Below are 22,349 nucleotides of genomic sequence, written 5' to 3'. Positions count from 1 at the left end.
AGGATAAAACTCTTAGAGCAACTGTCAGACCTTATGCTGGCCTCATGTGGCCAGAGTGTGTAGGCAGTTTCTGGAGCCTATCCCAGCTCTCTTTGGGTGAAAGGCAGGGGTACACCCTGAACAGGTCACCAGTCCATCACAGGGCCACATAGAGACAAACAACCACACATTCTCACAGTACCCGGAGAATGGTTCTCACATCCCCCTGACCCCCCTGACCTAAATCCAATAGAGCACCAATAGAACATTATGTCTAGGTGCATCTGTGCCATCAAATACCACCACAAACCCTCCAGGAACTCACTGATGCCCTGATTTACACTGGGGAGGAGATCCCCCCCCCCCGGACGCCATCTGCTGACTCATCAGGAGCATGCCCAGATGTTGTTGGGAGTGCATGCAAGCACGAGGGGGCAAAATGATGAAATGAGAACAGCAGTTGCAATAATTTTACCTACTGTATATGGTCTCTAAGAGAGAGCATGAATAAGAAACAGTGAGCATAAGAGTGAAACAGGAACATATACTGTACACGTGCAAACTGTGTTGATTCAGAAATGTAGTTATGCTAAAAAAGGTCGACATATTTTGCCTGTTGCATTTCACACTGTGACCTTCTAGCCCTTGTAGAGGATGACTTCCACAATTTACAGGGAAATCCATTTGACAGTGTGTCTGTGCTGTATCTTTAATACCCCACTTTCTATGAGTGCTGAGAAGCTACTTTAAGATACAACCCAGACTCAGATATTTCTTTGCCAGTTATTTCCTCATGAGTCTCCCTTTCGTTGAAAACTGCCTTCCTAAATTGGATTAGAACTATTATGGTTTACATCAGCTATTACAAATAGGCGCCCTAAACTCACAGTAAAAAGGCTGCATATGTCAACTTTGAAAAATGTTGGACGTTACAGTAATGAGACAAATGAAAGATCTCATCACTGTTGCAAATCACAAATGCAGTGGTTTCTGGATAAGCACTAGATGGATATTTTCATAGAAAAATGTTGAATTATTGTTTCACGATTCAGCCCCATTCTTTAATCTATAGCATGTGTTTGTCAGTAAACATGTGCAACAGCTGCACATGCTGTAAATCTCACATGACATGTATCATAACACTTAAGCTTGTGAAACTGTTAGTTCAAAGACAGGCCCTAAGATTTGCCACAGTGATCTAGTGATCCATCATTAGTCTGCAGCATACAAACTGCAGTAGGGAATTAATGTTTTTCTCTTTTAACTCATCTAAGCTGCAAACATGCTTTCAGGTTTTTAATGAAAGGGAGGTTTCTGGTTATGGATCCTTGTCTTTTATGTAAACGAATCCCATTAATTGAAAAACCTGAGAAATAGACAAATGTCTTTAAATGTTCTATCCTGTCCTTCTATCTGTCTTACTGCTGCCTCTCCATGTAGTGATTTTCTAGTCAACAAGGTGTTTTCTCAGTCTTACGTTAGAATTCGAATGTGACTGTGATGTCAACACACTGGAATAGACCTCCATCTCTGAAAGGGTGGAAAGGCGGGTTTATAATTGATTGACAGGTGTCGAGTCAGGCCACTGAGTGCGGACTGTTTGCTGAAACCAAGAGAGAAAGGTGAAAGAGGGCGAATATGACTGACTGACTGTACCTACTACGGCGCAATTAGAATAAGATTAATTTGTTGGTTGTCACTTCATTGGATTGTTATTAGCCACGGTGCTCCTCTCTGGAAACCACTTAAATGTGAGCTAATTGATGTAATTGTTCTGAAGATGACAGAACTCCTGTGCCATTACAGAACACAATATGCTTTTTCCTCCGTCGCTTAACAATGAATTAAAGTGTAATTGACAAAATGTTATAATTTGGAGACAGGAGGCAGCAACAAGACAAATGATGAAAGACAGCAGACGGAAGAGAGATGACAAGCAACAGGAAGAAACAACATTGATGTTGTTGTTTATGTGTGCGAGTACATGTTTGAGCAGCATGGCGTTGAGGTCATGGAAACTTAACTGCCTGTGTGTTTCGGCCTGTGGACTAGCCTGGACATGCCTCCACTCTGGCCGGAATGCTTCTTTATCACACACACTTACTATTCACAAACTACACACACTCACATGGTCAGGCCTGGAAATTACAGTGGCTGCAATGACCTTGTGAGGCCACTTATATAAAACAGTTAAAAAGCTTAGAGGATATATAAATGATCCATCCAAAGCACTAACACACATCACATCATATATTCTTGCAGCTCAAGCTCATTGTGTATTTATGATCTTACCAACTCATACATTTAAAATGTTGATACTGCTTTTAATATTTAAATATGTGCTAAATATTTGATTATTTCTGTATAATTAATGCCATACTCACTGCATTATTGTCAAAATACTTGTATATATTTTTAAACCTTCCTATTTTGCCTAACTTGCCTAATGGAACATTTATGCTGTGCAACATACATACCAGCGAAGCGGATCAGGAGGAGTCAGCCTCCAAAACAATCTGTCATGAAGATTAGATGCCATCAGCAGCATTTAGGATCTTGCCTGAGTTTGCAATATCGTTCATTAAAAAGACATCAAATTATGTGACAAAGCGATAAGGAACTGTGTGTTTTTCTGAGATATGATATAAACCAATTAAAAAGGGGTCTTTTCTGACATGATCTCTAAGATGATCAGTCTGATAAGCAGAGGAGTAGAAGTTGTATTGACTTTCATCTACTGCTGAAAGAAGATCTTTTGTAACTTCAAGTAAAGCAGCTTCTGTACTGTATTTACTACAAATCAGGCTCTTTCCAGATTCTGATGATCTGAAGCACAGAGAAACACAACAAAAGTGCCTCAGATGAAGTCCTGAGGAAGGCTTTTTTTTTTTTTTTTTAAATCTGCCATACTGACATAATGTGTATTTTATAAGTTTCTTTTATATACATATAAAAAGGTCTTTTAGTTTACCACTATTTTTATTTATTTTCAGCTTTCTATTCAACTCACTTTTTGTGGCACAGATTAGTAATGGAGAGCTTATAAACCTGCAAGGCACGGAGCCAATTTTGGATCCTTGGAGAACAAAGAAAATAAGAAAGCAAGTTCAGTGCAGTAATACTTTAAGCTCAGTGTGACATGTCTAATTACTGATGACTCTATTCATGTATTTCTACATCCATCCATCCAATAGCTATACCCGCTTATCCTTGAGGCTTTATCCAACTAGACATTGGCTGAGCAGCACTCTGGATAGGTCAGCAGTCTATCACAGGCCTAACTCACAGACACAGACAATCATTGGCGCTTGCACTCACACCTACAGGCAATTTAGTTTCACCAATCAACCTAGCCTGCATGGCTTTGTACTGTGGGAGGAAGAGGAACACTTTCGTGTATAATACCTATGCACATTATTTAATTTACATTAATGGAGGATTACTAAATGTAATTCTGTGCATAGATGCTATAGATGTAAGTACCACATCTGCAGTATCATCTGTAAATATTTGTAATTTTTTGCAGCTAGTTTAATTAACATACCTAGATGTTCTTATAGAATGTGTGTAGTATTTTTTAATTACAGTTGTATACAATTTGCACATGTAACAGAAATGAAACAAATGAAAACAATGGTTTAAAGAGACTAAATTAATGAATACATCCTATTTAGCACTGTTCATGCTCCCACATGATACAATCAACCCACCACCTGGAAAGAATTACAATAAGTTACAGTTCGACATGTCTTTCCTGCAGTGAATAGGAACTAGCTTATTTCTACCTAGGAGACCCTTTCCCAGCAAGGGAAGTGGTTTACCACATGAAGCTAGTGTGACCCAATCTGTTTACACACAGCAATTTCCACAGGTGAAAGAGGATTCGCTGCTGGAATGAATAGAGCAGAGCCTTGTTTGGTCCTCACTGCAAAGTTAAGGAGGTCGCAGGGAATTTAAGTAATTTATTTATCCCGAGGTAAAATTTGTTCAGATACGCGAAACATATTCTTCAACAGTTATTTCAGTGTGGGGATGATACTGTAATATTAGCAAAGGACAGCAATTAAACTGTGTAGTTAATTGTGTAGTTAACGCAGTATGCACACACAGCAGTGTAATAGAATCCAACTGGCTAAAAGTGACATTACAATAACAACATTTCAAGCCGCACCTGGCAAACACAGTTAACAGCACTATCACTTTTTGTTCTGCAAATCAATCTGTCGTGTTAGCACTGTGACTCAGTGGTCCCTTCAAAGCAAAAATGTCATGGTTTGAGCCTGACCAGAGTCAGCTGGAGAATTATTTTTTGAAGTTTGCATTTTTTCCATATGTTTGTGCAGCTTTTAACCAGGTGCTCCAATTTTCCGCAGTTCAAAGACATATCAGGTGAATTGGACTGGAAAGGAACTTCCCTATAGCATGCAAGGCTGGGCTCTAAAAATATTTCAAGTGAATAAATCAGAGTCACATTTTAGTGAAAAATAATCCGTTTTGGCATAAAAGATTTGCCTACTGGCCTTAAATGAACCGATTTCAAACTGCTTTTAAACATTTGCGGTGGCCTCATTGCTTTTCTTGTGGACACGTGGTTACTCTAAGTGTGTTCATTGCGTTCCCTTGTTATAATGTGGAGCTGTTGTTGGCAGGGTGGAGACGCACAAAAGTGTCAGTCTGACCCCATCTAATGGGCCTTACAGCAACACAAATAGAAAGGCAAACACAAGTACAGACACACAGAGCCTTGTCAGCACAATGCCATCCCCCATGCACTTCCAAATAATTTCTGTATTTATTTTTAGAGAGCAATTCTTCACAAAAAAAGTTTTGCAATTTACATGGTCGTCACAAAAAGTGGCATTATTGAAAAGCTTATATCAGATCTGTTTGCTTCAATTTCATCATTTTAGTTTCTATCCCATTTAATCTTACTGTATTCATCTTCACTTCTTTTCCATCAGCTGCTTATTCTACTTCTCTGACCTCCATTCACTCTCGCTATTTCCATCATCTTAAGTTTCTGAGGGTTGTTGTCTTGTTACCTTACTTTCATTACCAGCTGTCACTTTCTCATTACCTCCCAGTCCTACTTCAAGGATACTGAATAGGGTTACTTTATGCTGACTTTCTTTTATCTTTTGCATAACAACTTCCCATCCATCCTTCCTCTTGTAGTTCTGCCTGTCATGAGGTTATCCAGACTTTTTACAACTCTCCCTCTCTATCTTCTCTTCCAATCATTCATACATCCGTCATCATCGCTGATCATCCATCACTCATACAGCCATTCCCCCACCTTTATCATCCGTCTTTAGCACAGCTTGTGTATGGCTGCTTGACACTCTGCCATGCTGTTTACTGACTGTCCTTGCTGTTTTGGGCTGTTCTCCTTCAACTCTTTAGTCTGTCCTATTTATTGTAACTCCTTTCATCTGTTCACATCCATTCATCACTTCACAACAGTTTTGAGCTAGCTAGCTATAAAAATCCCCACTTTCTCATTCTTTTGCTCTAGCTCTCTAACCTTTGCCACAAGTTATAGGTCCTCTTTTCCACCACCTCTTTCATCATCACTTTATTACCCTGATTTTTGTCACACTCTTTTCCTTAGAGAAGTTATTTCAAGTTACCGGAGTTTGTTTATCAAACATTTCTCCTCTTACGCTCCTTCATCCCCTACAGGTTCACACCTCTTTCTCAATCCATGTCTCTACTTCTATGGTACAAAAGTTGTTTCATTTTCAGACTGTATGTAACTCCATCTTTCTAAAATCACATACAGACAAACATTGTGGATGATGCGTATTTATCTCCTCAGATGGAAGGCAGAAAAGAAAATCATAAATATCTGACCACAACAAACCAGACCAGGCACCCCACATGATGGGACTGTGTATGTGTGAGAGGCATGAACCATGAAGTTTGAAGGGACACTGAGAATATGCACATCAACACACATAAACTCCTATAAAAACGTCAATCTCGCACTTGATAAATGATTTTTTTTCTGTTTCATTTATGCAGCGATGCCCTTTCAAAGCCAACTCACACCCGTTGATCTGACTGACCAGCTGTACTTTTTTTTTCTCCGCGAAGTGTAGAATTTCATAGACCCATAGCAAAAATGGAAGAATGGGTGAGAGGTAGTCAGAAGAAACACAGCTAAGGTAATAACCTGATTTCACCTCAGTTGGTTTTGATTTAAGAAAGGAAGAGGGTGTCAGAAAAACAGCCGGCTCTATTCTGTCTCGATTCCATGCCAGATTTTTTTTTTTTAAAGGGAGTAGCAAGAGAGGAATAGAGACATGGAATGAAAGGGTAGACAAACTGAACAATGAGAGAGACAGTGATTCACACCCCATGCCAGTAAAATGAACTGACACAAAGAGACAGAGATAGCATTGAGAAAATGATCACACTGCAGACAGACAGGGAGGGAGAGGGGGGGACGGACGAGTGGGAGGGTACTACCAATGAATGAATTTTTAATCGCACTGAGATCAGCCATACCAGGAACTCAAACAGAATTAAATGCCTTGCCTCCATAAATTAAATTTGTTTTTATAAAAATGCAGCAACAACGATTATCTTTTTTCTACCAGGATGATTCTTAATCAGTCATCAAATATGGCAGTGTACCTGACACCAGATAGCAAGGGAGAGACAAAACAGGCAGGGTTGGACAGACTTATGGGTAAATACAGCTTTGCACACACATATAACTGGTTGATTACCCCAGGTGTCTGCATTCACACATGAGGAACGTTTGAATTTTAAACTCTTCCAAAAACAAGTGTCAGCCCTCACCCATCTGTCACCGCCCTAAAAATAACTCAAGCACAGTTAATGTAAAGCTGCGAGAATGTGCCAATTTAACCCCAATTTTCTACTTAGAGCATCAGTTTCCCCTCAAATGTGTATTTTTTTAGCATAATACATGAGGCGTGCCACTCTCCTTGCCAAAAGCATCTCCATATCAGCACGGATGTCCCAATTTGCCAATTCTGAAGCACCTCCCAATTTAGTGCTTAAAACATGTCATTTTTTTGCAGCTATATTCAAATGTACATCTCAGCATGACAAGGGATATTTTATTCCTAAAAGGCATGGTATTTTACCCCTCATGTTACTTTTCTCTTTTATTTATTTATTTTTTTTGCATTTCTGATCTCATTCCAGGAAAGATATTCTAGATTAGTAACAATGTCCAAGTTTATCATGTTTGCAAGGGAATGGCCAGACAGATGTCAAGATAGAAAATTTCAGTCTACGATTTAATTAATTTTTCTTCTATCTCAAGATAACTTGGTCCACTTTTCTATTGAAGTTGCAGTTTAACTCATCTTTTCTGTCGTAGTGTACTGAAATAGAGGATGCAGATGATGTCATTAAAGTTATGTACAATGGGTACAAAATAGAAAACTGTTTTTAATTATGCTATGCATGAGAGTGGGGTCAGGAATGTTAATACACAGCTTATGGCCAAAACAAAAACGACAGGCACCGATCCAAATTTGACTTCCTCCCCTTGGTTTCCTCCAATAGCAGCGCCTCATTAGTACTGACTAACTTTATACATTGTTAATCAAGGGTAAACCAGTCCATATTCTTCCTTTGTAAAGCCTTTTCTCCCTTGTTTTCTATGGTCCCTGTTTATCAATCACTGCTGCCCCGAAATGTGTGGTAATAGTAGCTTGTATAATAATATAAGCACAGCGTGATGAGAACTGCTTATTCAAAAAGAGCAGAATAAAAGCTGTAAATGGTTCTCTGAGGTGATTGTAAGTGCTTTCTGAGAGGCTGGTAGCCATAAAAAAAAACACAAGTATAGACATAATACAAATAAAGCAATGATGAAATAATTAATAGCAGCCATACAAGTCAGGTGGATGTCAAGAAAATTCTAAAACTGTTAATAATAAATTTACTGATTATTCACGTGTCTACGCAGGTTTTGGATGAACTTAGGTATCCAGAGAATAGAAAATTGTATATTGTAATTCAGCAGTGATTATTTATTTGATAAAAATGAGATTGGAGTGGAGCCAGCACAAAAGCCAAATGTTACAGCTGTTGTCAATTTGTGCCATTGGTGGAATTCTCATAATTCTCCAATCTTTGAATTAGAGACAGAGGGGTAAAATGATCAATGTTCAGATTCCTCTCTGTTGTTTGTGACGGCTGCCAAGTATATATTTTATTTTTAATCTAATAGATTGATTAATGCTCCACCCAGGGATTTCAGTTCTGAAGTTGTGGTTTTAAAGTAAAATGATCAGCGAACACTGCGATTCTAGGGTTTGGTTGTTTGTCATATAGATGAAATCACAATGCACAATTGCAATTCATCAAGCTTTCATCACACTGCTGCAAATTTTCTCTGGGCCAGTCTCTGTTATTTTCCCTGTCATTTTAACCTCATCTCTTCCTTTCTGCCTTTCTCTCACTGTTGTGGCACTGTTTGTATGTATGTGACTGTTCTACTGGTAAAGGCACCATCACTAAAGCTAAATCATAAACACATGCTCACACTTATGATTTCAATAGGTTTGGGAAGAAAAACTACTTATAGGTCATCTTAATCTGTTCACCTATATTGCCATCAAAGAGAAGCAGTGGTATTCTTTCCTACATCTATTTTTATTACCAGGGGCTTTTACAATGACTCAAATTAAAACTCGCATTAATCTGACAGTGTAATCCCTTGCATAGCACGGAGCAGTCTTTTCAGCCTGAGTGTGGATTATAGAACACTGAGGCCCAGTGTTGGTGGTCACTAGTGTATAACACTTCTTAAAGATAATATGCAGCGTGAGTGTGTGTGTGTTTCCCACTGCGCTGGTGGTCAGCACAGAAAGCTGGTGTGTGTGTGCGCACAAGGATGTTAGGGGGTATGTGGTACATGTGGATAATGTGCTTCTTTTGTTCCTTTGTGGTTACCTGGTGAAGGGGAAAATCCTTAAGGGGTGGTCTTCTTGCAATGTGGAGTACAGAAGAGAGGGCCTGTAACAGAGGTAACAGTGAATTAATAAAATAAGCCCTCCAAGTGGAACAGTGTTTCTAAGCAGAGGGCTCAATGGCATGGAGGTGTTGGTTAAAGCAAGAAGACACAGATAAGACATTACTTTTCAAATTAGTTAAGCTCATAAACTGTATAGATGGATGTCATGTCAACACTTTCTGCCACTACGTAAACCACTTTCTGTGCAGGACCATATTGGAACCATGATATTAGACCACCAATCAAAGCTATCAATAAATCTGAAATAACACCCTTTTCTTAAACGTAAAACAAACTTGGATGTGGCAGGATTTACTGTATGACCCATACTGCAGTAAGCCACCAGGGGTGATTGACATATGGTGGCGTCACCTTTGGGGAGCTGTTCATCTCTAAGTAGTCTATTAAAGAATACTGAACATTTTTGATATAATCCTTTGGTGAATCAAATCGATTTCAACATGCATAGTTATGGACAACTTACTTAAAATTTTGTCTCTTTCTTCCTCACGCAGTCACATGGTCATTCAGAGGGGTAACTACCCTAAATAAGCCTCTTATCATCTGATCCTTTTCATTCTAAGAAACAAGTCAAAATTAGGCTTTATTCTTTTTAAAGAGACTCTGCGTTCTCCAGCAATACACCATGTTGCTCGCGGTGCACCCTTTATTTTTATGTACAGCACCTCTAAGTATCTATAACATTTAAATTCAAACTTCTACAGCAAAAGAACAAGCACATGCACCGCTTGACCCCATCTCATTCATTGGGATCATTCATTAAAGATAAACTGGAACTGGTGGATGGAAATGCAGAAACTGAAGCGGCAGGTAATAATAATAAACATTTATTACCCTCTGCTGCTATATGGGGAAATCTATATTGTACTGCTTTCATTCAGTTATGAAAAAATATCAGTCAGAGATGCATGGTTCCATTTAAAGCAATGATGCATAGTGGTGTGTGTGTGTGTGTGTGGGTGTGCATCAATAAAAAGATGCACAGTATGTATATATTCATAGCTGACTTTTATAGTCATGAAAATGAGGCCCACTTGCGACTGCATTTGCAAACAAGCAGATATTATTCTACTTTAATGCCATGTCAATTATGTGTGGTCACAACTTAGCACTACTCATACTTATTATTTAGTCTGTAATGGTCTGTCAAGGTGTTTGCTAAAAGATAATAAAAGGACAAAAATATTGTATTCTTCTTTAGTAAGTGCTCTGAGAAAGTTTAAAAATAAAAATCTTGTTAATTTTCACACTGAGTTCACACCTACTGCTACATCAGTTTATTTAGAAGTGCAATTTATTAAACTAACTTCATGTTACAAGACATCTGTTTCGAAAGATTTTTATCTTAGCATTGTAAAAATGAAGTGACTTCTGGAAAAGTAATATTTTGCTTTTATCGACTTCCAGTTGCTTAGTGAGCTGTTGCAGCCTTACAGATGCTTTGCTAGTAGTGTAGCACCAACATCTTCCCATTAGCTCAGCACTACTTCTGATCCTGGTGTCATTTTCTACGGCAGTCATTTATCCATTTTTGCAGACCTACTGGAATGCTTCCCCGTCCTCCAAACCAAACTACTCTAAGAATATTTTGCTGTATTAATGCAGGACAGATCCTGGTCATGCTATAAAGAAACAAGGGTGGGCATGCACATGTCCGACACAATGCAGAACAAAAATCTCCTAATCCCCTAACTCTTTGCTATTCATTATTATTTCACAGGGCAACTATTCCAAATACATAAGGACCCTACCCTGCTCAGCCTAGTCTGCCAAGCTCCAACTCTGGGTTTGATGTTCTTCCAACATCCAACAGGCTATGATTATTTCATTCCTTTTTAACATAACACATCAATTATTCAACCTTTGCTAAATCAGATTAGATTTTTTTTGATTTAACAAAAATGACTGCGTGTGTATGTGTGCATCCACCCATCTAAGGGGAGACTGAATATAAAATGTCCCAAGAAGACAATACCTCATGCCTTAGATGAGTGATGGATGGTAAGAGGGTGGAGGAGAAGAAAAAAAATGAAAGTACTGTGGAACAAATGAGGGCTGCATTAGCACAGGATGGCAAATGCTCCTTTCCCTCTGCTATAATTTGCCTCCCATCCTTAACACAAACTGTCCACACAAGTGAAACTGTGAAACTAAAATCATGTGTGTGTGTGTCCATATTTGCTAGTGATTTTTCTTGTACTAATTCTGCTGAAGTGTAGCACTGTTGTGACAGCAATAAAAAAAAGATTAGAATAGTACACACTGACAAAAACCCATTACCTCAAGGTTTCGCAATGCAATTAAGTATTTTCAAATATCCATGGGGTAGAACTAGTAAACTTTTACTGTATCAATGTGATGAAGTCCTGAAAGTTCTAAATTAGTCCCTAAAGCATTTCATTGTTAAATTAATTATCTCACAATGAAGTATCTCATTAATTTATACCTGTACAAAAATTATTTCTTTATCCTTTGGCCTAATTTCCTCTCTCATTCCTCCTATCCCCCTCTTTCTCTTGCCATTCCTCTCCTCTTTTTACATCTTCATCTCTGCTAATGAACCCACTCAAACATATGCCAAAGCACAAACAGAAAAAGGAGAAGAAATAGGTACAGTGCTCTGTTTCTTAAAGGATTCATCATGTGAGCTGTTTTCAATAAATAATAAATGCAAACGCTGACTTTTGTCTGCAGACAAGACTTCAGGACATGAATTATGCATTGTTATTCCTGGAAAGGACAATATAGGGACAGGCTGGCAGTGTGTATATAATTGTGTGTACATGCAGTAGATATCTGGTACATAGTTTGAAAACAGCTTTTGAGGCTTATATTCAAGGCACTTGTGGACACAACAATTATAATTTTAAGACATCGTTTTTGTGCAATTACATCTCCAGTGCAAATATAAGTCCTATAGCTCATTTGACTGTATTTAATTGAATTCAAAATTATCAAAAGATGCAGCGTTCAACTGTTTGTCTTATTATTATCAATTATTAGTCTCTTCATTTGTCAGACAATGAAAAGAAAGATTTGTTTTCACTCACCTGCCAGCACAATTGTGTTTACAGTATTTTCCCCATTTAGTCTCCCCTCTCTGCCTTCGCTCCTCTTTTCTGTCCTGCTGTTTTCTTCTCTGCAATCATTGGCACTAGCAAGTCTAAAATATAATATGTGTGTGTATGTGTTTTCTGCTTTTTCTAACTCTGCTGTCAACAGGGAAGGTAAGTGAACATTTTGATTGAAAATCAGGAAAAAGGGAATAATAATAAACAGGAGAAAGGCAGCCATCTACCCACAATAGCAATCATCAGTGATCTCTGCTGTCATTTCATTCCACAGTAAATAATTCATCAAAAAAAACAAAAAAAAAACAAAAACAAAATGGAAACAAATATGCAAATAAAGGGCAGTAACATCAGCCTGCTACCACATGGGAAGAATAGTATTATCATGGCAGGTTATGGCTGTGATGAATCTGAATTTCTCTTGCTTCATCTACCTTGACAGTACTGAAGTCACACATACACAGAGAAAAAAAAAAAACTAGAGGGATTTGAGGGTTTGATTGAGGAGGGAAGGAGGGAAGAAGGGATTAAGGACAAGGGAAATGGAAGGATTCAGGGAGGGGGAAGGAAAGGCACGAAAGAGGGGCAGCCGACATCGGAGGGGAGAAGAAAGAGATTTGGGAGGGGATGGGAGGAAAGGCGGGAGGGAAGCTTTTGAGAGCATATTCGACAGCACTGTGAAAGGTAGCCATCAAGGGCTTTGATGAAAAGTGCAGGCCTTCTAAAGCTGAGGAGTGACAGCATATGATTTGGTCAAAGCATGAAGTCTTTCAAAGGTAGACATTCTCACTCCTATTCATCTCTCTCAGGTTGAATGTAACTTCTGGGCTGAGCTCTTGCAAAAGTCCAAATTGGTTTGACAGATTGAATGCATGTGGTATTGTCCCTGCGAGTTACAGACAGTAGGGTGGCTGGAAATGTAGACATGCTGAAATGAAGGGGGATTACATGTAATGTTTCAACAAACTATATTAGCTCAGCAGCTATGCAGAAACCCACGTTTTTCTAGAAGATGTGATATAAAGTGCATAATTGGGTATGTTCAAATAAAACCTCATTTTCTTTGCCCTTGCTCCCTTAACAGGCAGCCATGGAAAAATGCTTACAAAAAGTATAAAAGGTAAACATTAAATAATTGTTAGAGTTGACACAGCAGTCAAAAATCATGTCTGCTAAAACATTCAGCTGCCATGAAAAGTCACCTTGACTTTTTTTTAGCTAAGAAGCACAGTGGAATAATTTAATATTTTTTACTATTATGAAATCAACTTTTTCCATCCTTCAGGCTGCAAACACATCCCTTATGGATGTATTTCCTACAGTTAGCGACCTCTTAACACATGGTCAGTGCTGTGCCATTAGACACATTATTATTATTAGCAGTTTGGCTTGGTTACAGTGAAATGGACAGTTTTTCTGAGCCAACAGTCATTAAACTAGATGGAAGAGGTTTACTGTCAATAGTACAGGTCTATATTAACAGGCAACAAGCCTGTCAGATGATGCTGGTGTGTCATTTTCATACACACATACACAGACACACACAAAGAAATGACGTCCGAAATAGCCTGCAGTTTAACACCTACGCGCGCACACAGACAAACACACTCATGATAATGCTCTTTACATCTAAAAGCATGCATGTGCACAAAACTGAACATCTGTGAGGTTTCTCTCCTATAATGATCTTTTCCTCTCTCTCTCTCTCACACACACACACACACAAAAACACACACACACACACACACACACACACACACACACACGCATAGATAATAGTGTCTAATTTAGGCCCTCATATCTGTAGAGTTCTCCAGAGGACTAGACCTCATCAGGAATATATTGGTGACCTACATACTACGAATACACAGAGAGAGACACACATCAGCATAACTGCACATGCTTCTGCACTACAACACATATATTTACAATCCTTATTTGTGGGCCCCTGCAATTGTCCTAACTCTCTCCCTCCCCTACTGTATACTGTACACGTCTGTGTCCACCTACTCCGCCAAACACAGAGAAACACACTGTACACAGTAACAGATAAACATTTGCTTTGAAACATATTCCGTTTTGAAAATCAAAAAATGAAGGATGAGAGCGTTAGAAACAATATTCACTGGGTGGAATAGAATAGATCGGAGGCACTTTACAGCTCAATTTGTAAACTGAATGGTTTTAGGGGTAAAATCCAAACCGCATTAATCATTTAAGGTTTTGGGCACTGGTTGTTTCATAAATCTACTATAAAAATTAGACTGAAGTCTACTTATTATTAGAAATTAAATAGTAATAAATTACCACTCCTAACATCACTGTACTTAAAGCATTATCCAGAGTTCATTTGATTTAGTTTCAGTTTATTTGAGGACTCTATAATGCTCGTCATTTTGGATTCCAGTTTTGAACTGTTGTTTTCTGTCAATTCCCACTTTAAGTGGTCACACTTTTCTCAAGGGTAGATCTGCCCATGGTATGATACAGTAACTGCACCATGGAAGGACTGGAATCACTGTATCTGTTACATTATGCATTCTGTTGGCACCAGACAGACCTCCAGTCATCATTCATCATTCATGGGCATCGTCTGTCAGCTTCACAGTCTACTAAATGGCCAAGAGGACCTGACTGAGAGAGAGAAAATGTCAACTAAACATACCAGAAGGCCTGACTCATACAGTTATCAGCACCACAAACACACAGGCAGAGTCAGATAAAGAGTCAGAGACACTGACCAAGGCAGAGACAGAAAGTAAGGTGCAAGATGGCATGAAAGGAAGAGAACACGTGTAAAGCAGATAATTACTACTTTGCTTATATAGTTCCTAATATCTTTTAATGACCTAGTGTTAGTGAAAATAGTCCAGCTACATTCAGTGGCGGGTTAAAGAGAGGTTTAATACCTCTGCTGTAAGATATCTGCCAACGGGTTGAGACAGATGCAGACATTTATGGGAGACTGTCTGCTCAGCACAATGTTTATAAATGGCAAAAGGAACCTGACTCATGCACAGTAGTGGTGGGTGCGTTTGAATGGGAAAGAACTGAGGTTGGACCACAACTGATACAGAAATAGGCATTTGAACCAGCATGGAAACACATTAATTTTCACAATTATGGGTGGTGAGAGGGACGGCTGGTGAAGGGGATAAGACTTATACATAGCAGCCGTTAAGCACTGGAGCTTTTGGAGCTGGTGGTGGATCTCGATGGAGTACTGCTTCAATACATTTACAGTCAAGGCAGCTAGATTCATGAGTGTCAAAAAAAAACAAACAAAAAAATCTACAGAAAAAAGTTATGACTGTAACAAAGAAATAATTTTATAACTATGAGCATCAAATCACGAGCTTGTGCCATATACGCAGCTTCTTCCAGAAATGTTTTGCAAAACTCCTCCTGTTTACATGAACTGGAGCTGGAGACGCCCACAGTTGGCTCCTCCTTCATCCTCATAATGTACCTAGAACACAGTCCTAGTCACTGATTGTGTAATTATATGCTGCCTCGATAAATTAGACACTAATTACAGGCAGATTGTGTGCACAAATTAAATGAAATTTGAGCCCAGCTTTTTTTGTGCAGAAATCTGGCCCATAGAGTCAAAAGACTCTGCTGTAGTTTATTTCATTAATGTCAAAGACTGGTTCAAGGCGATAGAGTTGAAAGCTTGAACTCCATAAGATGATTGAGTATATTAATACCTGAATATTGGAAAGACTGACACAAACAGAACTATAAACTGCCCTCAAAGAAGTTTGTCTTCTAACCACAGGAGTATTAGAAAACCTGACCCAGTAGTTTGGAAGTTGTTGTTCTGATGATACAATATATCTCAGGATAGAGAAAGACAACACCTGCTGCACACAGCTTTCCTGTGTGCATTCCAAAAACAATAAAAAATAAAATGAATTAAAAAGTTAATCTAAAGTTCACAACTCTGTCAGAACATATGAAGCTTCCTTTTCTGTTTAGGAAAGTATGGCAGGACAGTTTGTCTCCAGCTGCCTCCAGGCAAGACAGATAGAAGTCAAATCATCTGTGCCCCTGCACTTACTTGTCTTGCTGCTATTCGCAGTATAGATTCATACTACAAGTAGGTATAGAGGATGGAAGCATGGATGGGAACTTTTCAGTCTCAGGCAGCTTACACTTTTGATCCTGCTGAAGGTAATCCAAGCGCTTAAATTTGTCTTAAAGTTCATGAAGGAAGCAACATGTTTTTGATGCTAATAGTACATTGGACGCCAGTCAGTGGTAACACCTTTTTAGTTTTTTAGTGATTGCACAACTTTGGCTGGGCTATGAAACATGCAAATCCTTTCAAGATATACTATTTTTATTAAACAGCGTTTATGCTATATTTTTCCATTTTCTTTACCTTCTATGAATGCTTAGGCAAGAGTGAGAATATGTCATGTCAGCACGATGGTAATGTGTCTTGATTGCCTGATTTCATTTTCATAAAATGAGATGGAAAGTGAGGGACAGGCAAATTTAAAGGGAAACAGATTGTAAAAGAGACTTGACTTACAAAGCTGGGTATGAAGAGTGGAACAGACAGCATTTTGTAATCATACAGTGAGCATGTGCTACCAAAGAGCTGAGCCACTATGTAAACCAGGGAAAACATTCATGTAGAGCATCGGCTCCTCTCAAACCACTGGAACAATGCATGAATGACCCATATGGTTCATTGGCCACTATGTGAAACACAGCAAATCACCAGCAAACAGGAACACTATGAAAGGTTCAGTGTATTAGACAGACATCAAACCCAGAAAGAAAGGCAAATGTGTGAGAAGCCTGAAAAAGGGACAGCATTTATTGACATGAATAGGAAAAAAAAAATTAATGTTGCCAGAACAACTCAAGAGGAATATGGAGAGTGATGTTGGGGGCTGAAGAGAGAAGATGAATGACGGAAACAGGGGTACATAAGTTGGAAGTTAAGAACGAGAAGAGAGACAGGGATTAGGCAATAAAAAGAAAGATGAGATCAAGAGGCAGCTCTGACATGCTCAGACAGCATATGCTTTCTGTGGGCTTGGGAGCCGCTGAGCTAGCCACACACATGCACAAAGATAAACGCACACACACACACAAATGCACAAATGTTGTGATGTGGTTAGTGCTGACTTTGTCCCTGACTGGGTGTATATATGAGATGGTTAGAGAGGGGCTGTACTGAAGGAAGTTGTGCCAGATCCCCAACACCACACCCCACCATCATAAGGAGAAGGAGACTTACTGGGCTTTGGGCTTCTGTTGTGGTTTCTTTAAATCTCTCCCTCTCTTTTTTCTGTCTCTGACTCTCACTCTATCTCTGTCTTTGCTGTCTGCCTGTTTCTTGGTCCAATGCTCTGTTTCCCTTTGGCTGTTTCTCTGTATTTTCATCTCACCATATCCATCGATCTAACCTCTCCTCCCGAATCCATCCATCTCTTACTTTCTTGGAGGCAATATAGATCCATGGATAACATCTGCAGTGATCCTATTGTAACCTATATGAGCTATATGTAACCATTCAATCAGACAGTGTAAATGTCTCAGCAATCTAAACTCTGACAGGGGACTAGGAATAAGACACCAGAACACACCGGAAGTGTCCCACTGGAATTGTGTATTTTAGAAAAAGCCAAATCTGTGCCACAAATGGTTAAGGAACCTGGGGATTTAGGCATGTGTAGGTCTAAGTGTTGCAACATGATCACAGGAGAAGTTTAGATTATGACTGTAATAAGTATAAGATCCTCCTGCCAGATAAACCGCGCCGGTCTCTGATTGTAAGGTGGTGGGCTTTGGTGAGGTTTAGGTCTTCTGTTGTGGTGACTTTGTACTTTAGTGTTTTGTTGTTTTTTTTTCTGGGATTACCATGACATCCACTCAGCATTTATCCATCACTCAAACCCTCTCTCTCTCTCGCACACCAATCTTTTTTTCCTGCTCCTCTAGAGTATGACTTCAATATCCTTTAATAACTTAAATACGATATGTACAATAACCAGAGCTATATATCGTCCTTTGATTTTCTGCTGCATGTCCTCTGACAGCCTTCCTCCTCCCTTCTCTTTCTTCTTATATTAATCTTATTTTGAGGGAAAAGCAGCGACCTTGTTCTAAGTTAAAATCTACCTCAACTTGCCTAATGTGTCATAAAGGCTGGATCAAAACTCTAGAGGTCTGAGTAATCCCATACTAACATGTACTCACACACATGTGTTCTGCACACATGCATGCAACCCCCCACCCAAACACACACACACAGCATGTATACAGACAGTGCCCTGGGTGCACTTTTACACGCACGAAACCAAACTATGAGATTTTGAGTCTATCTGAACACACAGCACACACACATTTGCACCATCCACCCCCCCCCCCCCCCCCCCCCTTTCTTAACCTGTTAAACCTCAAATACCCACATGCTGCTTCTTGATTCAATTAAAGCACAGTCAAGTCTGGATTGTGACATATACCCCATGGAGGAGGATGGGAGATGTGTGTGTCTGTTTTTTTATGGGAATGAGCAAACTTCATGATCTCCTATGCCATGGCCCTTCCTGCTTTCTGCTGTAATAGATGAATGACCTTTGTCCACATAATAGGTTCTGTGCCCACCAATCTCTGCTGTTCCCTGGCTTTCTTTCTCCCCATTTTCTGTTTTTTTTTTTATTCTTTCTCTCCTTTCCTGTCTGTCTCACATTTTCTTCCCTAATGAGATGGGGACTGTTCACCCTGTGAGGAAAGAGGTCAGTGCCCCAACACACATGTATACATGTATATACACACACACACACACACACACACACACACACAAACAAACATACAGATATAGACCCTGGTCATGCATACACATGCAGATAGGACACATGCAGACATGTACACAACCATGCAAATAAAAGGATGAACCCCTACCACCACAGCCACACACACACTACAGATAAAGACATACACTGACTCAGAACTCCCATCTCTGTTATGCAGATCATCAGTTAGCTGATGGTGGAGCTGATTATGCAGCTACCCTCCGGTAGCCCTCAACTCCCTGGTGGATATCTGCCTTTAAAACCTCAATCTCAAATGTCTTTTAGCATATGAATAGAGAATTATATATTCCTGAACAGTAGGGCTTGCATGCATACAGCTTTTCACAACTTCCTTGTCATGTCATGTTTCGAGTCTTTGAAAAAATAGGCAAATACTAAAAGCAGCTAGAGGTAGTATTTAACTGATCTAACAATCACCAAGATTTTCTGTAATTGCTTTTGCGTTTAGCATCATGTATTCTATAGATTATGTATAAACAAGTGCAAATATAATAAAAAAGCTTATCACATTTCAGTGCTTTACCATACACAATGTTCAGTTGTAGAAGTTCAAAAAAGAAAATGTTAAAATGAGAGAGCATTTTAACACAGGTGAGACATCTCAGCAGTCACTGAACCGTTTGATTCCTGGTTGGCTCAAAGTGCTTTAATCAAGAACACTACATGGCAGCAATGGCAAAGTTACAGGATAACCATTTGAATGCATTTTGATTCATTCAGCAACTGCGGTGGAGTTTTTCATTGCTTATTGCACTGAGAAAACATCTGATTTTCTGCCTCAGACTCTCTGTGGTGACTGTAATATGCACTGCCAAATGCAGTTATGACGGCAAATCAGAGGAAAAAATGGTCTGATGTCACATAGATAAGTGGATAGTTTCAGAATCTGACTTCGACTGCTGCATACCGCAGGCATTTTAAATCTGAACTCATCAGTACAATGTGAATGACTCAGCAGCAACACAGTAACTAACTTCAGATCACTCTACCCTTGAGTGGGTCCCAGAGGGCTAGTTTTATAGATTGGGGCAATGCAGGGGTGAGGTGCAGTGACCCCAACAAAGATTGCATGCTCAGCAAATAAGCAAAGTAATCTGGCTGTGTGTGTTTACATACAGTATGTGTTTCCATAGCTGTGCACAAGTGTGTATACATACACCACATGCTCGTGGTGTGCCTGTGCACATCCAAAAATGGTGGATGTGTGTGTTGCTTGCGTGTTGCCTCCTATAAGGACCTGAGAACGTGGACCCTCTTGCAAATTCATTGATAATGCCATGCGTTGCCACTCTGCATGTTTTAGCTTGGTAATTGAAAGGCCATCTGTGGACTACTGGGGAGGTTTAGTAAAGGGTAATCTAAGACCCTCATTATTTTAGAAAAAGGAAGCTCTCAAAGACTAAAACAAATTACTTTGTGTCCAGTTTAACCTTCAGAAAACCCAATTAAGGTATATTCATGTGGAGTATACAAGCACTTTATTCAGGAGTTTGTGCAAACTTGTATACATGTCCTCAAACAGCAGTAACAAGACAAAGTCAGGTTGACCTGAAGTTCTGCGGAGACAAAACCAGGGACACCTTTGTCAAATAGCCAGTTTTAACTTGGCTAAAAGTTTGGCAAACAGAACATGAAAAAAATCTGCCTTAGTATGTCTGATGTGTCCATAAACATGGAAATGACGAGATCTGCATGTCTCAGCAGTTTCCTGTGTGTGTCCCCTTGGTTCTCCTGTCACTCATCAGGCCTTCCACTCTTTTAGTGTGACTCAATGTCTGAGCAGCAGCGTGTCATGTCTGTCTGCCTCTACATGTATGTGTGTGCTGCCATGTGCCTCCTGTCAGCAGTCCTCCCCACACCATTAGGACCTGTTAAGCTCAAAGGTCATTTCTCCAAAAGTCAAAGGTCACTCTTCCTAAAGTGGAAGGTCACCAGGTTCAAGTCTGGTGTAAGCTGACATTGAACAGAACACAACTGCAACCTTGACAACTTACACATTTGGGAACTTAAAGAACATCCCACATGGACAGCATATACTATATTCAATAAAAAGCCATATCACAGGGGAAACTGTATCAAGGAATGAATGATTTCTCAACAAACCAACACATACACTGCACCGCCTTCTTCTATGAAGCAAAACACACGTCATCAGAATATTTTAAAAGGTGCTGCCATATTGTTGCACATAAAGCTGCTTTAATTAGCTCTCAAACATGTTTTGTAATTATGTAGTACTGTAGTTGTTGAATAAGCTACTTACAGAGACATGTTGTAAGAACAATAAACACCTCAGTATGGGAGAACTGCTGAAGAGATGAATCATTTCTTGTGCCAGCCTGTGGCAAAGAAAAGAAACTTTAAAGGGGAGGAAGTCCGTGTTCACCATGGGATTAAGGATAGAGGCTGTTTGGCTTCCATACACAGATATCCGTTAACATCCGTGAAAAAAAAAGATGTTGGGATGATACTGCCATCACAGCTGCCATGTTTATAATAACAAATTAATAATAAATTTCTTGTTCATTCTTAATACATGCAACAAAAGCAGTATCACCAGAAGACTTAAAGTCTGCTGTGTACAACGGTTACAGCAATGCAACCACAATACTTTCAGGAATTACTGCATATATATCATAATGCTACTGTCCAGTATGCATGGACACACACAAAAACAAAATGTCTAGGTAAAGCTCTGGGTGTTACCACAAAGGAGCAAGCAACTTCCCATTGTATGTGGCTCACTTCCTCTTTTCGTACCATTATGTATTACTTTCATACTTTGATTATTGCTTTGCCCCTATTGAACAGTTCGCGTGTTTTATACATCAGCTGCTTAACTAACAGGTGTTAGCACATTTTTCTATACTGACCTGCTGAAGTTAGTGAAAATGTCTAAACCTCTGAATTTGCGCTAAACCCACAAAAACACAAACCTCTTAAACCACAGTTTGTGTGGGTAGGGGGGTTGTGGGTGTGCATATGTTTGAATGTGTGACCATCTTATCCCCAGTTGAACAGGATGTGGTAGGTCAAAGGAGAGGGTCAAAGGTCAAAGCCTGACTAAATACTTACCAGATACTCTTTCCCAGGACACACAAACACACACATGCACACAAAGTGAAACACACAACTTTACAAGTGTATAGGTTATTATTTTGAGACGTCTGGACTGTATCTTCTCTGTGACCTCCTCAGCGTGAGCACACACCTTCACCTATCAACACTTGAGCGTGCTTTCATTCCCTCCCTGTCTGATACACTCACCCACCTCCCCACACACATAATGTCCTAGCCTGAAATCTTGTCCCACTGACAGGGTATCACACTGACAGGCTATCAGTCAGGAAACACGGGGGAGAAAATGAGTCGAGAACAAGGGAGAGAGGTAGGGTGGCTAGATTTAGCCTGTCAGTCACAGAAGGTCAAGGGTTGCACTGA

At 39.5% G+C, this 22,349-nt stretch overlaps 1 protein-coding gene across 2 annotated transcripts in view; it reads right to left on the bottom strand.

Annotated features, from left to right (window-relative positions):
* The window catches only part of cdkal1 (CDK5 regulatory subunit associated protein 1-like 1), a 357,840-nt gene that overhangs the window by 13,779 nt on the left and 321,712 nt on the right, over nucleotides 1-22,349 (bottom strand). For both annotated transcript variants that reach the window (XR_003294900.2, XR_003294899.2), the window contains exon 18: nucleotides 8,920-8,982. The gene's annotated coding sequence lies outside the window, so the exon portion shown is untranslated. The remainder of the gene's footprint in view (nucleotides 1-8,919; nucleotides 8,983-22,349) is intronic.

The sequence above is a fragment of the Mastacembelus armatus genome, chromosome 16, assembly GCF_900324485.2.
Source record: "Mastacembelus armatus chromosome 16, fMasArm1.2, whole genome shotgun sequence".
Classification (NCBI taxonomy): domain Eukaryota; kingdom Metazoa; phylum Chordata; class Actinopteri; order Synbranchiformes; family Mastacembelidae; genus Mastacembelus; species Mastacembelus armatus.
Note: the sequence above shows the minus strand (reverse complement) of the source record. Positions and strands in the feature narration are given on the sequence as shown.